The following is a 20,833-nucleotide window of genomic DNA, read 5'->3' on the forward strand; positions in this document are numbered from 1 at the left end:
GGAGCCTTCCACACCAGAGTGGTACATTTGTTACAATCAGTGAACCTACATTGAAACATTATTATTACTACCCAAAGCCTATAGCTTATGTTAGAGTTCACTCTTGGTGCTGTCCATTCTATGGGTTTCACCAAATGTACAATGGTGTGTATCCACCATTATAATATTACACAGAATAGTTTCACCACCCTAAAAATCTCTGTGCTCCACCTCTTCATCCCACCTTCCCTGTAACACCTGGTAACCACTGATCTTTTTACTGTCTCCATAGTTTTGCCTTTTCCAGAATGTCAGAGTTGGAATTCTATAGTAGGCAGCCTTTTCATATTGCCTTTATTCTTAACATGAAGTAGTAAATTAACTATCACTGAAAATGCATGGGACCAATTCCACCTTCAATCTGTATAGGATTAAGCATTATTACAGTCACAAATATGAATACTTACTCTGGTAACATTAAAGACATTAAATTAATTTCTTGAAGCAGGAAGACAATGCCTGTGCATTCATTGGAAGATACAGTAGGAATTTTTTTTTTAAAAAGCCAAATTAATTTGTGCACTATCAACATTGACACACCAATATTAATTAGGTCATCATTCCAAAGAAGGAAAATCAGTCAAAAATCAACCAACATCTATTAATCATCTACTTCCCTTGAAAGTGTTATTATGCACTTGAGATACAAGACGGATGAGATGCTGCCTCTGCCTGCAGGTGCTTTCCTGCTCATTATTTCATAATAGTTTCAGAAAGTAAATTTAAAGGGTCATGTGATTTAGCAACAAGAGATGCAGTAGAAAAAGCAATTCATTATGCTTGAATGGGGGGAAGGGGGTTATTTTTCCAGGGAGGAGGGGGATGCAAATAAATGCAGGGGGGCCTCACAAAGGAAGAGATACTTGACAGCTGCCTAGAGGGTGAGCAGGCTTCCCTCAGGAGAAAAAACTATGCAAGTGTGTTTCAGGAAGGGAGAGAACAGAGCACACCCAAATGCAAGCTGTCTCTCAGTAAACTCAATCAGACTGGACTGACTGTATCCCCAGGGAAGTTTATGCATGTCCAAATACACAAACCAGCATGGAAGGACAAAGATTCACTCCCTGATCAAATTTTCATCAGGCTCCCCCAAATCCTCTTCTCCACGAGGCCTCAACCTTGGCCTAAAAAACCCACAGACTCTCAACAAAAATGATTTTGCCCATCCCTGACCCCTACCCAATTCACATTAAAAGACTTAAACACTAACATGTTTTCTAATTGCTGAAGGCCACATCCTTAGAATGACTCTAACCAATCCCCAACCAGAAAGGGCCTGCATAAGAAAGCTGAAGGCTGCCAAAAGAATTTCATTTGCCTTAGCATTTACTAAAAAGGCCTGACAACTGTGACTCCTTCCTCTGTCCCTTTCAGATAGACTAGTATCTCCTACAACTCGTGAGTGTCTTTCCTAAGTACCTGAAAGCCATGCCTTTGAAATGTGATTGCCAGGAAGGATGGAGCCCCTGTCTCCAAGTCGCTTCAATACTTGCCAGCCAGCAGACCCAGCTGGCCTCATCAGCATTTATATCGAGGACCCCTTTGTAATGTTTCACTTCTCAGATGTTGACAATTGATACTGAGTTCAGTTTATGCTGGGCTCTCCTCCCCACTGCAATAGTATAGTACTGATTAAAATCTGTCCTGACCATTTTAACTACTGTCTGGCTTTGCTTACCTTTGATAGTAACAGAACAGGAAATAATGCAATCCATAGTCCTAAAGCCTTCAGTAGCTCTCTTTGTCTTTCAAATATAGTCCTGCTGGTTGCTTGGCATTTGAAGCTCTGCCTGAGCCCAGCAGAACAATTGGGAATTCCCAGAGGCTGTTTCTTCTCTGTCCTTTGTCCTCATCCTCCTTATGACATGAATCCTTCCACATCACACTCTATTCACCTATTTTTATACTGAACTCATTTATTCTCCCCTTCATTCATATGTCAAACACATTCATTAACTGATTAACTACCATCTGTCAAGACTCCCCACTTAAAGTCCATGCCTCTACTTTCATAAAGCTTCACTAATAGCTCCAGCCAGAGTGTCTTCTTTCCCAACTGAGGATAGGGTAAGTACATTTAACCTACAGGCAAAAAATTTTTCTTCTATTATATCTTTGACTATTGCTCCTATAGTATGCATTCTAGCAATTTCATCGGGAACATATTGTCCATATATTATATTATGGATAGACCACATGATAGTCCACAGGCCAAATCTGGCCCACTGCCTGTTTCTGTACAGCATGAACTAAGAGTGCCTTGTACATATTTTAATGGTTGGAAAAATCATAAGAAGAATATTTTATAAACATAAAAATCAAGAAATTCAAATTTCAGTGTCCATAAATACACTTTTTTTGAAACGCAGCCATGCTCATTCATTTACATACTAGCTATAGCTGTTTTCATGCTACAATGTTTCAAGAGTAAATAGCCCTAACAAAAAAATGTATTACCAACAAAGCTGAATGTATTTGCTATTTGGCTCTTTACAGAAAAAGCATGACAACCCCTGTATTAGATAACTATTTGCTGCAGTGTGTTCATTCCAGTGATGGTTAAATAAGAAAAGTATCATATGATATCACTCATATGTGTAATCTGAAAAAAAAAGAAAGGAAAAAGAAGACACTATTGAACTCATCTATAAAACAGAAATAGACTTGCAGACAGGTAAACAATCTTATGTTTACCTTGGGGAAAGAGGGTAGGAAGGGATAATTTGGGAGTTTGACATTTGCAAATGTTACCCACTATATATAAAAAGAGATTAAAAAGATTTCCAGTCAAGAGGCGGAGTGGTAGGACCATGAGCTCACCTCTCCTCACAACTACAATGATACCACGATAGAATGCTAAACAACCATCAAAAAAAAGACTGGAACCTAGCAAAAAAGATCTTCTGCAACTGGAAACATAAAGAGGGAACCACAGCAGGAAGGTAGGAGGGGTGTGCTCACCATATAATCAGGCCCCATGCCCCCTGGGTGGGGGGGCGACCCACAAGCTGAAGATTTGTGACGTCCCAGAGGCCCTCCCACAGGAGGGAGAGCTCTGAGCCCCACGACAAGCTCCCCAGCCTGGGTCTTGTGTTGGGAAGAGGAGGAGACCCCAGGACATCTGGTTTCGAAGGCCAGTGTGGCTTGGCTCAAGGAGCCCCACGAGACTCAGGAAAATGGAAACTTCATTCGCTTGGGAAGTGTACATGAAAACTCACGTGCGCCAGGTCCAAGGGCAGTAGCAGTGACTTTGTAAGAACCTGGGCCAGGCCTGCCTGCTGGATTTGGAGGGTCTCCTGGGGATGTGGGGAATGGCTGCGGCTCACCCAGGGGACATAAAAGCTGGTGACAGACATTCTGGGAGTGTTCATCTACATGAGCTTTCCTGGAGGCTGACATCTTGATTGGATCGTTAGCACTAAGACCTGGCCCCACCCAACAGCCTTCAGGGAAGCCTCAGGCCAAGCAACATACACGGTGGGAACACAGGCCCACCCATCAGCAGACTTCCTGAGCCACAAAGGCTTCTAGACACAGCCTTACCCACCAGAGGCCAAGGACCAGGCTTCACCCAGCAGTGGGCAGCCACCAGCTCCTCCTGCCAGGGAAACCTGCATAAGTCTCTAGTCCAGCCTCACCCACCAGGGGCAGATACTAGAAATAAGAAAACAACAATCCCAAAGCCTGTGGAAGGAATCCACAAACACATAGAAAGACAGAAGATGGGGTGGCAAAGGAATATCTCATAGGCCAAGGCACAAGATAAAATCCCAGTAGAAGAAATAAGTGATGAAGAGATAGGCAATTTATCTGAGCAAGAGTTTAAAGTAATGATGGCCAAGATGTTCAGAGAACTCAAGAGGAGTACAGATGCACAGAGCAAAGTTTTCAGCAAAGAGTTGGAAAAGATGAAGAATACCCAAACAGAGTTGAAGAATAAAATCAGTGAAATGAACAATATACTAGAAGGAACCAAGAATAGACTAAATGAAGCAGAAGAACGGATCAGTGAGCAAGAAGACAGATTAGTGGAAATCACTACTTCAGAACAGAAAAAAGAATGAAAAGAAATGAGGATAGTTTAAGAGAACTCTGGGACAACATGAAGTGCTCTAATATTCGCATTATAGGGGTCCCAGAAAGAGAAGAGAGAGAGAAAGGACCTGAGAAAACTTTTGGAGAGATAATCACTGAAAACTTTCCCAACTTGGGAAAGGAAACAGTCACCCAAGTCCAGGAAGCACAGAGAGGACCACATAGGGTCAAAACAAACAGGAACACACCAAGGCACATAGTCATCAGACTGACAACAAGTAAGGATAAGGAGAAAATAAAATCAGCAAGAGATAAGCAACAAATAACATACAAGGGAACTCCCATAAGGCTATCAGCTGATTTTTCAGCAGAAACTCTACAGGACAGAAAGAAGTGGCACGATATATTTAAAGTGATGAAAGGGGAAAACTTACAAACAAGAACACTCTATCCGGCAAGGCTCTGGTTCAGACTTGATGGAGAAACCAAAAGGTTCACTAATGAACAAAAGCTACAAGAATTCAGCACCACCAAACCAGCTTTACAACAGATGTTAGACCTTCTCTCGTCATCAAACCATAAGAAAAGAGAACAAAAAGAAGAGAGAGAGAGAAAAAAAAAAGACCTACAAAAGTTGCCTTGGTCGTTCGGGGTCTTTTGTGGTTCCTTATAAGTTCTGGAATTGTTTGTTCTAGTTCTGTGAGGAATATTGTGAGTATTTTGATGGAGGTTGCGTTGGATCTGTGGATTGCTTTGGGTATTGTGGCCATTTTGATAGTGTTGATTCTTCCAATCCAAGAGCACAAGAAATCTTTTCATTTCTTTGTGTCATTTTGGTGTTTGGAGTATAGGGAACCACCTTGGTTAAGTTTATTTCTAGGTATTTTGATGTTTTTGATGTAATGGAAATGTTCATGGACCTCAATTTTATTATTTCTGAAATGTGAACATGGAATAAATATTCTATAAAGTGTATTGAGATCTAGATCCTAGGAAGATTCAAACATACTATAAAAACAAGGTTTTTATAAGGGTTATGATTTAGTCATCTTGAGACCTTTAAATCGCATTGTTTCTGAGAACTGGAAACTTAAAAAAATGTAAAATATCTCTATGACTTCCAGTTTTTGCCTCACCCTTCTTGCAAATTGATCCATAGAGAAGTTTGGTAAAATAAATGAGTACACTTGGAATCTAATTTACAAAAATGCTTATATAAGCTTCCAATCTTAATAAAGCTTTGGAAAATTCATGATACACAAGATACTGAGGTTTTTAGTATCTCTAAGATTTTTTTTCAGTCTGAAATCAGCCAGTTCTTTAACAAACACAGATTCATGGCTCAGCTCACAGAACCTCTCTCGACTAAACCTCAGATAAAAGGGATGCTACCACAGCCAGGCTCTAATTCTGTTTTCATCAAATTCTCAAGGTTAAGTGCCTTCTGCCCATCATTAGATTCCAAAGATTCTGAAGATTTTATTCCTTGATGTTTCTGTTACAAAACCTTTGAACATTAACAGATGCTTAAGCAAGATTTGTTGAATGAACACATCTATTCTAAATAGTATTTTAGGGAAAGCTGGAGATAACAAGGAGGAAAGGTACTTTTTTTAAAAAAACAGTAGAAGTATTAAAAGTACAAAAAGAAAATTTTCATTGTTAAGGCAAATTTCAGTAAAGACAGTGGAACAACTACTTAACAAAGCTAGTAGGAAGGTTAAAAGACAAATCATCTATAGCCACAGCAAGAGGTTAAATGATATACAGAACAAAAAGGTGTAAAATATGTCAAAAACATTAAGCAGTGATGGGGAAGTAAAAATGCAGGGTTATTAGAATGAGTCTGAACTTAAGAGATCATCACTTAATATATAGGTTGCTATATTTAAACCTCATGATAACCACAACCAAAATTTTATAGAAGACACACAAAAAAGAGAAAGAGATTTAAACAGAATACTAAAGGTAGTCATCAAATCACAAGGCTAGAGAGCAAAAAAAAAGAAAAAAGGAACAAAAAGGAACTACAAAAACAACCAGAAAACAATGAGCAAAATGGCAGTAAGTATGAACCTATCAATAATTACTTTGTGAGTGGACTGAATGCTCCAATCAGAAGACATACAGTGGCTGAAATGGATTAAAAAAAAAAAAAGACCCATATATATGCTGTCTTCAAGAAATTCACTTCAGATATAAAGACACACAGTTTGAAAGTGATGGAATGGAAAATGATATTTCATGCAAATGGAAATGAAAAGAAAGCTGGGGTAGCAATACTTACATCAGACAAAATAGACTAAAGCAGACTGTAACAAGAGTCAAAGAAGGACATAACATATGATAAGGAGACCTACAGAAAACACAACCACATGGAGGTTAAACAGTATGCTACTAGAGAACCAGCATATCACTGACGAAATCAAAGAAGAAATTAAAAAATAACTGGAGACAAATGAAAATGGAAACACAATGATCCAAATTGTGTAGGACACAACAAAAGTAGAGTTCTCAGAGGGAAGTTTATTTTTTTAACATTTTTTATTGATTTATAATCATTTTACAATGTTGTGTCAAATTCCAGTGTTCAGCACAATTTTTCAGTCATTCATGGACATATACACACTCATTGTCACATTTTTTTCTCTGTGAGTTATCATAACATTTCGTGTATATTTCCCTGTGCTATACAGTGTAATCTTGTTTATCTTGAACAATTTTGAAATCCCAGTCTATCCCTTCCCACCCTCCACCCCCCTGGTAACCACAAGTCTGTATTCTCTGTCTGTGAGTCTATTTCTGTCCTGTACTTATGCTTTGTTTTTGTTTGTTTGTTTGTTTGTTTTTGTTTTTGTTTTTTAGATTCCACATATGAGCAATCTCATATGGTATTTTTCTTTCTCTTTCTGGCTTACTTCACTTAGAATGACATTCTCCAGGAGCATCCATGTTGCTGCAAATGGCATTATGTTGTCGGTTTTTATGGCTGAGTAGTATTCCATTCTATAAATATACCACATCTTCTTTATCCAGTCACCTGTTGATGGACATTTAGGCTGTTTCCATGTTTTGGCTACTGTAAATAGTGCTGCTATGAACATTGGGGTGCAGGTGTCATCCTGAAGTAGGGTTCCTTCTGGATACAAGCCCAGGAGTGGGCTTCCTGGGTCATGTGGTAAGTCTATTCCTAGCCTTTTGAGGAATCTCCACACTGTTTTCCATAGTGGCTGCACCAAACTGCATTCCCACCAGCAGTGAAGGAGGGTTCCCCTTTCTCCACAGCCTCTCCAGCATTTATCATTTGTGGATTTTTGAATGACGGCCATTCTGACTGGTGTGAGGTGATACCTCATTGTAGTTTTGATTTGCATTTCTCTGATAATTAGTGATACTGAGCATTTTTTCATGTGCTTTTTGATCATTTGTATGTCCTCAGAGGGAAGTTTAAAACAATACAAACCTACCTTAGGAAACAGGAAAAATCTCAAATAACCAATCTAACTTGACACCTAAAGGAATTGGAAAAAAAGGAACAAACAAAGCCTAAAGTTAGTAGAAGGAAATAATGAAGAATGGGAATGAAAATAAATGAAATAGGATATCTTTTCATTTTTTAAAGTCTTCTTTAATTTCCTGAATCAGTGTTTTATAGTTCTCCACATGTAAGTCTTTCACCCCCTTGGCTAGATTTATTCCTAGGTATTTTATTACTTTGGGTGCTATTTTAAAGGGGATTGTTTCTTTACTTTCTTTTCCTGTTGATTCATCATTAGTGTAAAGAAATGCAACCGATTTTTGTACATTAATCTTGTAACTAAAAAATAATAGAAAAAGTCAATGAAACTAAGAGCTGTTTCTTTGAAAAGATGAAATCTATAAACCTTCAGTTTGTCAAGAAAAATATAGAGAAGGCCCAAATCAGTAAAGTCACAAATGAAAAAGATGTTACAACCAACACCACAGAAACACAAAGGACTGTAAGAGATTACTACAAACAATTATATGCCAATGAAATGAACAACCTAGAAGAAATGGGTAAATTACTAGAAACATACAGTCTCCCAAGATGAATCAGAAGAAAATAGAAAATATGAACAAACTGATTACACTAATGAAATTGAATCAGTAATCAAAAAACTCCCAACAAAGTCCAAGAACAGAAGGCTTCACAAGTGAAGCCTACCAAACATTTAAAGAAGAGTTGACACCAATCCTTAAAATGTTCCAAAAAATTGAAGAGGAAAGAGGGCTTCCAAACTCATTCTAGAAGGCCAGCATCACCCTGATACCAAGACCAAAGATAACACACATAAGAAAATCACAGGCCAATATTACTGATAAACATAGATGCAGAAATCCTCAACAAACTATTAGCAAACCAAAGTCAGCAAAATACTAAAATGATCGCACACCATGATCAAGTGGGATTTATCCCAGGGATGCAGTGATGGTTCAATGTCCACAAATCAATCAGCATGATTCACCACATTAACAAACTGAGGGGGAAGGTTATAGCTCAGTGGTAGAGCACAAGCTTAACATGCGTGAGGTCCTGGGTTCAATCCCCAGTACCTCCATTAAAATAAATAAATAAATAAACCTAATAACCTTCCCCTAAAAAATAATAAAATAAATTAACAAAAACCAAATTGAAGACTAAAAATCATGATCACCTCAATAGATGTGGAAAAAGCTTTTGACAAAATTCAACATCCATTTATGATAAAAAAAAAAAAATCTCAACAAAGTGGGCATAGACGCCACATACCTCAACCTTATAAAGGCCATATAGGACAAGCCCACATACTCAACAGTGGAAACATTTCCTCTAAGATCAGGAACAAGACAAGGATGTTCACCACACTCACCACTTCTATTCAACATATTTTTGAAGATCCTGGCCACATCAGTCAGACGAAGGAAATAAAGTAATGGAATCCATATTGGAAACACTGTAGATGATATGATACTATATATAGAAGAGACTAAAGACACCAGCAAAAATCTGTTAGAATTAATACATAAATTCAGTGAAGTTGCAGGATATAAAATTAATATATAGAAATCTATTGTGTACTAACAATGAACTGCCAGAAAGAGAAATTTTTTAAAAATCCCATTTACAATTGCATCACAAAACTAAAATACCTAGGAATGAATCTAACCAAAGGCATAAAAGATCTATACTGAGAAAACTTTAAGACACTGTTGAAAGAAACTGAAGACAAAGCAAACAGATGGAAAGATCTATTGTGCTTATGTGATTGGAAGAATTAATATTGTTAAAAATGACCATACTATTCAAGACAATCTGAAGATTTGGTGCATTCCCTATCAAAATACCAATAACATTTTTCAAAGACCTAGAACAAATAATTCTAGCATTTGTGTAGAAACAAAATATCCTGAATAGCCAAAATGATCTTGAAAACTAACAAGAAAGCTGGAAGTACAACACTCCCTGGCTTCAAATTCTACTGCAAAGCTACAGGAGTCAGAACAGGACGGTACTGGCACAAAACAGACACATAGATTAATTACACAGAGAGCCCAGAAATACATCCACACTTAACTGGGCAATTAATCCAAGACAAAGTGGGCAATTCAATATATGACAGGGAAAAAGACAACCTCTTCAGTAAGTGGTGTTGGGAAAACTGTACAGCTACTTGCAAAAGAATTTTACTGGATTAGTCTCTCACACCATATACAAAAATAAACTGAAAATGGATTAAAGATTTAAATGTTAAGACCTGAAACTATAAACTCCCAGAAGGAAACACGGGCCGAACACTCTTTTTTGGCAGGGGGTGGGGGGGGGTAATTAGGTTTATTTATTTATTAATTTAATGGAGGTATTGAGGATGGAACAAAGAACTTCAGGCATGCTAAGCATGTGTTCTACCACTGAGCTGTACCCTCCCCCTCCCCCTGCAGAACGCTCTTTGACATCAGGTTTAGCAATATTTTTTGGATCTGTCTCCTCAAGCAAGGGTAACAAAAGCAAAAATAAACAAATGGGACTACATCAAATGAAAAAGCAAAGGAAACCATCAACAAAATGAAAAGGCCACCTACGGAACGGAAAAGATATTTGTGAGCAATATATCCAATGAAGGGTTAATATCCAAAATATACAAAGAAGTCATACAACTTACAGTAAAAAAACAAACAAACAATAAAATTTAAAAATGGGTAGAGGATCTGAACAGGCATTTTTCCAAAGAAGACACACTGATGGTCAACAGGCACATGAAAAGTTTCTCAGTATCACTCATCATTAGGGAAAAACTAATAAAACCACAATGAAATATCACCTCACACCTCTCTGAATGGTTATAATCAAAAAGACAACAAATTACAAGTGTTGGTGAGGATGTGGAGAAAAGGGAACCCTCATACACTGTTGGTGTGAATGTAAATTGGTGCAGCCACTATGGAAAACAGTATGGAGGTTCCCCCTAAAAGTGAGAGGTAGCATTACCATAGGGTCCAGCAATTCCATTTTGGAGATATATGTGAAGAAAAACAAATTTGAAAAGATATATGCAAACCAGTATTCATTGCAACATTGTAACAATGGCCGATACACAAAAGCAACCTAAGTGTACATTGATAGATACATAAGAAGATTATACACACACACACACACACACACACACACACACACACACACACACACACACACTGAACTATTACTCAGCCATGAAAGAGAATGAAATCTTGTCATTTGTGATAGCATGGATAGACCTTGTGGGCATTATGCTAAGTGAAATAAGTCAGACAGAAAAAGACAAATACTATATGATCTCACTTACATTTAGAATCTAAAAAAGAAAAGAACAAACATAAAACAGAACAAATGGGGTTCCCAGTTCCCAGGGAGGAATAGGGGAGATGAATGAAGTAGATGAGAGAGATTAAGATGTACCAACTTCCAGTCATAACATAAATGAGTTGTGGGGATGCAATATACAGCATGGGGAATATAGTCAATAATATTGTAGTATCTTTGTGTGGTGGCAGATGGTAACTGGACATCATGGTGATCATTTTTTACTCTATGAAGTAATAAATCACTGTGTTGTGCACCTGGACCTAACATACTGTTGAAGGTCAATTATACTTCAATTTTTGAAAGAATGACTTGTCATTTCAAAATTATAAACTTAGGGGGAGGGTATTGCTCAGTGGTAGAGAGCGTGTTTAGCATGCACGAGGTCCTGGGTTCAATCCCCAGTACCTCCGTTAAAAAAAAAAAAAAGATGGGCCGGCAGCCAGCCCTGAGAGGCGCCCGGGAGCCGGGACTTTCCGGGAGGGGCGCGTGCTGGTCCCCGCCGCGGCCAGGTGCCCGCCAGGCCCGGCTCTGCGCACCGGGTGCCCGTTGCCCTGCCCGAGGCCCGGCCATGGCCCAGCAGAGAGCCCTGCCGCAGAGCAAGGAGACGCTGCTGCAGTCTTTCAACAAGCGGCTCAAGGACGACGTCAAGTCCATCATGGGCAACTTCACCGAGATCATCAAGACCGCCAACACTGAGGATGAGACGCAGGTGCCAAGGGCCACCCAGGGCGAGCAGGACAACTACGAGATGCACGTACGAGCTGCCAACATCGTCCGAGCCGGCGAGTCCCTGATGAAGCTGGTGTCTGACCTCAAGCACTTCCTCATCCTCAACGACTTCCCGTCGGTGAACGAGGCCATCGACCAGCGCAAACAGCAGCTGCGAGCGCTGCCGGAGGAGTGTGACCAGAAACTCGTCGCCCTGCGACCTCTACGAGCTGGAGGAGGAGTATTACTCATCCAGGTACAAATAGGGCTGGACCCTGAGCTGAGCGGACCTGCGTGGCTCAGCCCCACCTGGCAGCCTGAAGGTCTTGTTTTTCAAATCCTTCCCCGTCTTGGCAACAGAGCCATGTGCCTGGGTTTCAGAGCAGACCTCACGGTCTGAGCATCTGATTGACAGACAATTTACACCATCTACCAGGGCCTGGGCATCAGGATGAAAATTGCAGAACCTCGAAGGTTGGGGGGGCCAAGCCAGCCTTTCTGCCTGGGGTGATGGCTGCCTCTCTCTGGGCCTGTCTACTCGTCTTAGCTGTCTCATCAGTATTTAAACATTCTGGCCAAGGCTGGGCTAGCTCTCTTGGCCTCCCAGGCCCACGTCCAGGCCGCCGGTGCTCGCCCAAGAATGTAATTCCATGTGGGCGTCACTGAACACCCACTCTGTGTGTGTGTGTGGGGGGTAAGGGTCCTGGGAAGGAGGAAGAAAAAACCCAGAGAATGGCCTTGACAGCCATGCCTGGGGTCCTTGGACCCCTGAGTTCCCTTTCAACTCAACCTTGTTCAGACTGGAGCCATCTGACATGCCAGGCCCTTGCTGGGCCCCAGGGACCTGGCAGTGTGCAAGACCTGTCTCCCTGGTCCTCGCATGACCACTTAGAATCCTGAAACCTGAGGCTGGAGGGGTCCTGAGAAATCAGAATCCAAGTGTAACTGATGCATGGGGAAACTGAGACTGGAGGCTTGGGACTGGGAGGTATCAGCAGACACAAAGTCCGTGCTCCCTCTCGCCCTCGCTGCACAATTGTTTTTTTCTGGCATGGATTTTCAGTGCTCCTCTGTCCTGTGGAGGCCATGCTGGGGCCACAGACACCCAGAGCCAGCACACCTTTAGACTGAGACTTGGCTTCCCTGCAGTGGACTCAGTGCCCCCTTCAGGGTCCCTGCCCATCCTGGCCTCTGTGGGAAGGGAGAGTCTCACTGCCCAGCTGGAGAGGTTTAGACCTTTCTGGAGGGTGGGGCCACCTCTCATCCCTGATACCGATCGGCTCAGCAGACATGCAGCGAGAACTTCCTACATACCAGGCCTTCAGGGAGGGGGTCTGGGGTCTGGAGTGGGTCTCTTGGGGGTTCAGACCTTGCTGGGACATTGCTCACAGCCCTGCTTGGTTTTGCAGAATCCCAGAATCCCTTATGTCCCTGTGTTTGTTCCTCTGCTGCCCCCAAGGGCCAGGCCCACAGCAAAACCCAGGGGTCCTGAAAGCTGGGCTTCCTACATCCTGGCTCCTGGTCCATCAGTCTCTGGTTCACCTAGACGGTTTCTGGTCTGGCCTGGGAGCCCCTCCCACCATTCCTGGTACATCCAGAGGCTGAGTTCCTCCCTCATCTGTAAATACATGTCAGCGGCTGGGGCTCAGCTGAGTCAGGACCAGCGGGCTGTGTCTTCCCCTCCTCCGGCTCATCCCCCAACACGGGTTGTGTGTGCCCCAGCCCCTGAGCCGGCGCTCAGCCTGTCCTCCAGGTGCTTCCCTGCTGCCCACACTCCCATCTCCTTGCTTGCTGCCCTGCTTTCTGCTCACGATTTGCTCTTTCTCTTCCTCTCACCCTCCACTCTCCTTGGGACACTGCTCTGTGTCCAGGATGGTTTCGGAGACTAAACACTGGGTGCAGGAGTGCAGGAGTGCAGGAGGAAGCTAGGAGCAGGGTAGGATTCAGGAGACAGCCAGTGAGATGACTGCAGGGACAGGACCATGCTCTGGGCACCCCTTTGACCACCTTCCAGAGCCATACTCTTCACCTGCATCCGCATCCCAAGTCTTCTCGCAGCCCTGAGAGGCCGCCCTGGCTGTGCCCGTACTAGAGATGGGAGACAGTTCAAGGGGTCTGTTTGAGGTCACACAGCTGGTCAATGGTGCAAGACAGAACAGCAGGGTCTCTGCTCCTAGCTGCTGCCCAGTTTAGGCTGAGTCCCAGCCAGGGGCAGACCCAGAAAGGAGACAGGGTCTGTGCCCTCAGGGGCCTTGTGAAGCATAAGGATCAGGGAGGGACTCTAGCAAGCTCTGGACACTGGTTCCTGCAGCTGTGAATGGAGTGTGTGGCCAGGCTGGAGGAGGAGGGCAGCTGGAGCCAAGATGGGAGGTGACAACAGGGGCTAGGAAGGCCATGTGGCAGGAAGGACACGGGTTGGTCAGTGGAAGGTACCTGCTGAGGTCACACAGCCTGCTGGTGGCTGGTCCCAGAAGACGCCTTTTAGGATTCCCTGGGGGACCCTGAAGCAGGAGCAGCCCCCATGTGCCTGCCCCTCAGCCAGGCCTGCTTGTTGGAGGGACCAGTACAGAGGAGAGGGTGGTCCGGGGTGTGGTCTGTTTCTTAACTCTGCTTCTATCTCACTTTCCTTCCCCTGGCTTCCACCCTGGCTGCTCCTGTCTCTCCCTGGGTTTCCAGTGGTGGAAAAGCTCAAGTCTTTGCGAAGCTAATGATCTGCCTCTATGCGAAGCTTACTGGAGGCTGGACCTCAACACAGACTCTGCTGATGGCCTCTCAGCCCCTCTGCTGGCATCCCCAGAGCCCAGTGCTGGCCGTCTGCAGGCAGCAGCCCCTGCTCACTCCCACGCCAGCAGCCCCGGCCCCACAGAGCACACCTGAGCCTCCCAGAGCTCCCCTCCCTGGGCCCCTAGGACCTTTGGAATGAAATCCAGTGCACCTCTCTGTGCCCCCACAGCCTCAGCTCCCTTCAGCCTTGGTTCCCTTTAGGGGAGCCACTGTGGCCTTGTCAGCCCAGGGACAGCCCACCTAGGAGTGTTCTCCCAGCCATTCCGAGGTGGCCCATCCTTCCTCCAGTCATCACCTCTTATTTGCTGTCTTCTGGCTGGCTGGGTAGAGGGAAGTTTCCAGGACAGTTTGCCCTGTTGGGGACCTAACAGTGGGGCAGGAAGGATGCCTAGTGTTGGGAGGCCCGACCTGAGCTGTTTACCACGGTGGGGGGAGGTAGTGCTCAGAGTGGACAGAACTAGCCAAGACCAGGCCGCCTGCCCAGAGCTCTGCCTGCTGCCTCGCCGGGAAGCTCCCTGCACTGACTGCCCCCACAGGGCTGTGGGGAGGCGGGACTGCCTGATTTTACAGAAGTCAGGCAAGATCCTTCCTAATCTTGCTGCTGCACACATTCTGGTTATTTTTGTAATGAGACTGTTAAATAAAACCAGCTCCACCCTTAAAAAAAATTATGAACTGTAGCAGTGTAATGCCTCATGGGTAATTAAACTTGCAGGTCCGAGCTGTATGTGCCATTTTGTGATTTTCAGGTCATGAAGTTTGGTCTGTACTTGATGGATGGGAGTGTCAGTAACATTTATAAACTAGATGCCAAGAAAAGAATAAACTTATCCAAAATTGACAAGTACTTCAAGGTGAGTTACAGTTTTTAGATAAACCTTTTTATTGAAGTGTATGCAGTTTGAGCTCTGGGAGGTGAACCCCCCATGGCCATGTCCCACACTGGGGAATGCAGGGGTGGTGGGTGGGGGTCAGGGAGGCAGTCTCCTCCCCTGCACTGGTTGTGCCTGGGTTTGACCCTCATCTGAAGGAGTCATGCCATGGGTGCTCTGTCATGTCTGGCTGCCCTCACTCTGCGATCACCCACATGGGAGCCTGCAGCTGTGGTTCTCAAATTTTCGCTGTGCTGTAGGGCTGAATCTCCTGACTATACTGCAATTTATTCATCCAGTCTGTTGTCATGAACGTGAGCTTGTTTCTGGGTTTTATAACTGTCCACACAGTGCTCTGATCTTGCACATCTCTGCACACTTCTGCTGCATGACTACCAGTGGTGGACGGGGGGGTCAAGGAATACACGTTTTCAGGGTAGTAGATACAGCCTAACCACTCTCCCCCATGGCTGAGCTGACTCACATACCCGTGTGAGTGAGTGAGCTTTCTCGTAGCTCCACGTCATTGGTAACGCTTGGCTCTGGCAGTTTTTGGTGGAGGGCCATCCTGAAGGATGGGTCCATATGTTATCATCATTTTATGGGCTTGTGTTTTCTTGTGGTTTAGCTGCTGTTACACTGATGGCTTTTCACAATATTATCAGTCTTTTGTGTGTTCTCCCTTGTGAAGTGTCCTTTCAAATCTCTTATTCTTTCTTTTTTAGATTTTTTTTTTATTGAAGTACAGTCAGTTACAGTGTGTCAATTTCTGGTGTACAGCATAATATTTCAGTCATACATATACATACATATATTTGTTTTCATATCTTTTTCCTTATAGGTACAAGATACTGAATATAGTTTCCTGTGCTATACAGAAGAAATTTGTTTTTTAATCTATTTTACATATAGTACTTAGTATTTGAAATCTTATTGTTTTTACCCCTGTTGATTTGTAGTTCTTCATGTATTCAGGGGATGTGTCCTTTGTCAAATACATGTGTCCTGAAATACATGCTTTTCCCTCTGTAGCTCTTTTTTTTTTTCATTTTTAAAGAGTCATTTGGTGAACTGATGTCCTTAATTTTAATGTAGTCCAATATATCAATCATTGATATCCACTTTAAGAAATCTTTGCTAAAGCGTGCTCTTGAGAATTTTCTTTTGTATTACCTTGTAGAAGCATCACTGTTTTCTTTTCTATCTAGATCGATAATCCCCCTGGAACTGGCCTCGTGTCTGCTGTGAGGTGGGGGGTTGACATCCTTGGCTTTTTCTCCCCTGCTGTTCTGCAGAGTTCTGTGGGTCATAAAGCAGGTGTCTGTATATGCATGACCCTGCCTTAGGCCCTCTGCTCTGCCCCACTGGCCTGCACTTCTGCTCTGGGGCCAGACTGGCTTAGTAGCTGTAACTTTCCAGTGGGTCTACTTATCAGGAAATCTTTGATTTGTGTTCTTCATGAGTATCTTGGCTATTTTAGAATTGGCTTCCTGATTTACACACACACACACACTCCCCACATAAACCATTTTTCTTCTTGGAATATTGTTTGGGTTTCCACTGAATCTAGAGATCAATTCAGGGAGAACAAATATTTTTTAAATACCATGTCTTCCAGTATATGAACCTAATATATTTCTCCATTCACTTAGAATTTCTAAAATTTCTGTAGAATTTTTGGTAGTATTTTTGCTTAGGAATCTCACACATATTTTGTTAGATTTCATCATATGTACTTTTTTTTTGATGCTGTTGCAATTTTTTTCTTTAGGTTTTCATTTTCTTATTACAATACAGTTGATTGTTTCTTTTTTAATGACCATGGATCTAGCAACTAGGTAGGTTAATTTTAATATTTGAATTGGTTTTATGAATGTTGTCTTATATTTTGTTCTTCTTAAAGTGAATGTGGAAGCTGTTTACAAGTTTTTTGCAGTCGGTGACTGGCAGAGATAGCATTCAGCCCACAGTCATCATTAGCATTATTCACCCTTCTTGAGATTGTGTTTGGTGACTATACACACACCATGACCCTGGTTGTTTTTGTTCTTTGAACACAGCAGCTCCAGGCGGCTCCACTGCTCAGGGATGTGCAGACAGAGCTGGCGAGAAGCATCAGCACCAGCACCCACCGCGAGGAGAGCAAACCTTGGCAGCTGGAAGGGGCGGCCGGGCCAGCGCCTCCTGGATGGCCCTCCTGGTGGTTATAGTGCTCCTTGTATCCATCCAGAGACGCCGCCATCAACAGTCTCCACCACGTGGGCCCGAATGCCTGAAACAGTACCCTTTTCCACATGTGGATGGTGACATCTCAATTCGTTGACAGCTGATTTCCGCATATTAACCTTGCTGAGTTCTTTTATCAGCTCTAGTAATTTTTGTGTGGATCCTTTAGGGTTTTCTGTAGAGAGTGTCATGTCATCCACATACAGGGACAGTTTCACCTCTTCTCTTCTAGTTTGGGTCCCTTTTATTTCTTTTTCCTAAATTCATTTACAAATGCAATTGATTTCCTTGGTAGAATAGCCACATCTCAGATGTCTAATACTTAGGGATGCCGTGTTGATCAGCACAGGGTAGACCTTTGCCATCAGCCCAGGGAGTTCTGTTGGCCAATGCTGCTCACAAATACGGAACTAGAAACAAATTGTCTGGGACCGGTGGTGTGTTGGTAAGTGCTTCACAACCAGCCTGGGGCGGGGTATGGCTGCGTGTATCTTACAGATGAACCACCCGAGGGCCAAATCCAGGCCAAGACTATTCTTGTAAGGCCTCTGTGACTGAGAAGGGTCTTTACATTTTTTTAAAGTTTTTTTTCTTTTTTAAAGATGACAGCTGTATAAGAGATGTGACTGAGAGAGTGTAGCCCTAAATCCTAAAATATTTGCTGTCTGGGCCTGTCCTGAGAAGCTGGCCGACCTCTGCCATAAAGGACCTGCAGCTCCAATCACAGTGATGGTAAATCACCATGTCTTGACTGCAGCTCCCGTGTAGCCAGTTGAGTCTCCTAGGGTGCTCTGCTTGTCCCAGGAATACCTATGCTCTGTTTGTACCTGACAGGCATATGCAGAATAGATAAACAAGATTCTACTGTATAGCACAGGGAAATATATACAAGATCTTGTGGTAGCTCACAGCAAAAAAAAAAAAATGTGGCGATGAATATATGTATGTTCACATATAACTGAAAAGTTGTGCTCTACACTGGAATTTGACACAACATTGTAAAATGACTATAATTCAATAAAAAAAGTTTAAAAAAATAATTGCCAGTCTGATGAGTGTGAAGTATATTTATTTGTTCTCTACCAAAGACTGAACATGTTTTTAAATGTTGAAAGACCAGATAGCTCTCCTCTTCTGTGAACTGCGTATTTGTATCGTTTACCCATTTTCCTGGTTCACTGTTTGCACTATTTCTCTTATTTATTTCTAGGGGCTCTTTCTATGATAAAGAATTTAATCCTTGTAATCTATAAGTATGGCTAATATCTTCTCTAAGCCTGTGGTTTATTTTATTACTCTAAATTTTTTAAAAAGTTGAATGTAATTAATCAATCCTTTCTATTAGAATTTATTATTTCAATATTTAGTTTAAAAATCCTTCTCCACATAAGAGTCATAAAGTCATTCTGTCATTTTTACACAAAAATCTTAAAGTTTAGCTTTTCTCATTTTAATCTACCTTGCTTTTATTTTGTATTGTGAGTCAAAGATCTAATTTTCTGTTAGATTCTTATACAGGGTAAACCAATTTTGCTATCATTTCTCCACTGATTTGAATACTATCTCTGTCATATTTCAGATTTCTATGTTTTCCACAACCATCTCTGTGGTGTGGCTCTCTTTTATGATCAAATGATGTTGATCTATTCTGATGCTGGTATCACTCTTAGTTCCTACAGCTGTAAGACAGATTTTATATATTGCATGGCAAGTTCCTTGAGCTCATTCTCCTATTTTACAGTTGCCTTAGCTCTTCCAAATCCTTTGTTCTTCTCCATGAATTTTAGATCATATTTCATGAACCCTGGTGAGATTATAGGCTACTATGTGAAATACTGAAATGCCCATAGTCCTGTCTTCCCACTTGTAGACATTTTATATCTCTCCATTATCCATCTTTATGTTGTTTTCCAAAAATGTTTTTTAATTTTCTATATAAAATCCTACATATTCTTTAATAGATTGAAACCTAGGTATTTTACATTTTACATTGTGATTATGAATGGGATTTTTTAAATTACAGTTCAAAATTGGTTATTACTAATTTTTTAAATACTATTTTTTTTCGGTGCTGATCTTGTAGGCAAAGAAGTTCCTACATCACCTCCTATTGTAGGTTTGTAGAGTCTCTTAAATTTTCGATGTAGATATTCTTCCTCTCATATGTATCTTCTCTTCTTTTATTTTCTTATTGCCTTGGCCAGTAAAATTTTAAAGAGAGGTATTGATTCCTGAAATCCTTACTTTATTTTGCCTTGACATGCATAAGAATGTGTCTAAATTATCTCTATTTAGTAAAGTATTTGTTGGAATTTTTTGGTTTATACCATCTATCAGGTTAAGGAAATTTTCTCTGTTCCTTTCCAGTTTGGCAAGGTAATTATTTCATTGTTGATTGCTTCTGTTCAGTGTTGATTCATATCAACCTCTTTTGGAGATGATTATTTCTTCTTTAACATATGGATGTGTAACATGAACTATCTGTTGATAATGAACCGTTTTTAAATTTTTGGAACTATTAAATTCTAGTTCCTCTGTACTGTCTTCAGTTGAAGTAATAAGATCCTAGATGGTACAAACTATATTCCTCAGTCAATACATATTTATTAACCACCCTCTTACTACTAATAAATCATTTGCAGTTTCAGTCTTATACCAAGCAGTGAATTAGGGGAGCAGTGTTGCCTCACATTCAGAAAGCAGGGATGGTAAGTTTTTGCCTTGCTAGGCAAAGAGAGGAAAAGAAGAGAGTTAAGAACCCGTTGTTACTATTGCTGCATGACAAATTGTGCCAAGCCTTAACAGCTTAAACCAAAGCATGTATTTTCTCAGAAAGTTTCTGAGGGTCAAGAACTAGGAGCTGTTTAGCTGGGTGGTTTTGGCTCAGGGCCTCCCACAAGGCGGTGGTCAGGCTGCTGATCAGGGTGGCAATCATCCGAACAGGCTGAAGAGTGTACTTCCAAGATCACTCGTGGGGCTGTTGGCAAAGCTATAGAAAGCAGTCAATAGCCCACTCTGCACGGCACGGCCCTGGGACAGGTGTTCACAGGCTCCTGATTCTTCAGCCCACTCAAGTGCTTCATCAGAAACCAGTCACATCTGGCTGTCAGGACTAGGGGGTTAATTTTCTCTAAAAGCCTCAGCAGTTCCGTTCTAGCTGAGGCAAACTGTGACTGCAAAGCTGATGAGTAAAATACTTCTACTTCACCCAGTTTAACTCAAAACTGATAGCCTCTGGACATATTGAACATTTCTTTAATGTTTTGAAGCTTTTTTGAATGACACATCAGGTCAAGCTAAAGTTTAAAAATTAAAAAAAAAATGCAAC

General features: G+C 42.0%; 1 pseudogene; it reads left to right on the top strand.

Moving 5' to 3' along the window:
• Nucleotides 1-11,483: 11,483 nt before the first annotated feature.
• Nucleotides 11,484-14,501, top strand: LOC140686903 (mediator of RNA polymerase II transcription subunit 22-like; annotated as a pseudogene).
• The last annotated feature ends 6,332 nt before the right edge of the window (nt 14,502-20,833 follow it).

The sequence above is a fragment of the Vicugna pacos genome, chromosome 18 (genome assembly GCF_048564905.1).
Source record: "Vicugna pacos chromosome 18, VicPac4, whole genome shotgun sequence".
NCBI lineage: Eukaryota > Metazoa > Chordata > Mammalia > Artiodactyla > Camelidae > Vicugna > Vicugna pacos.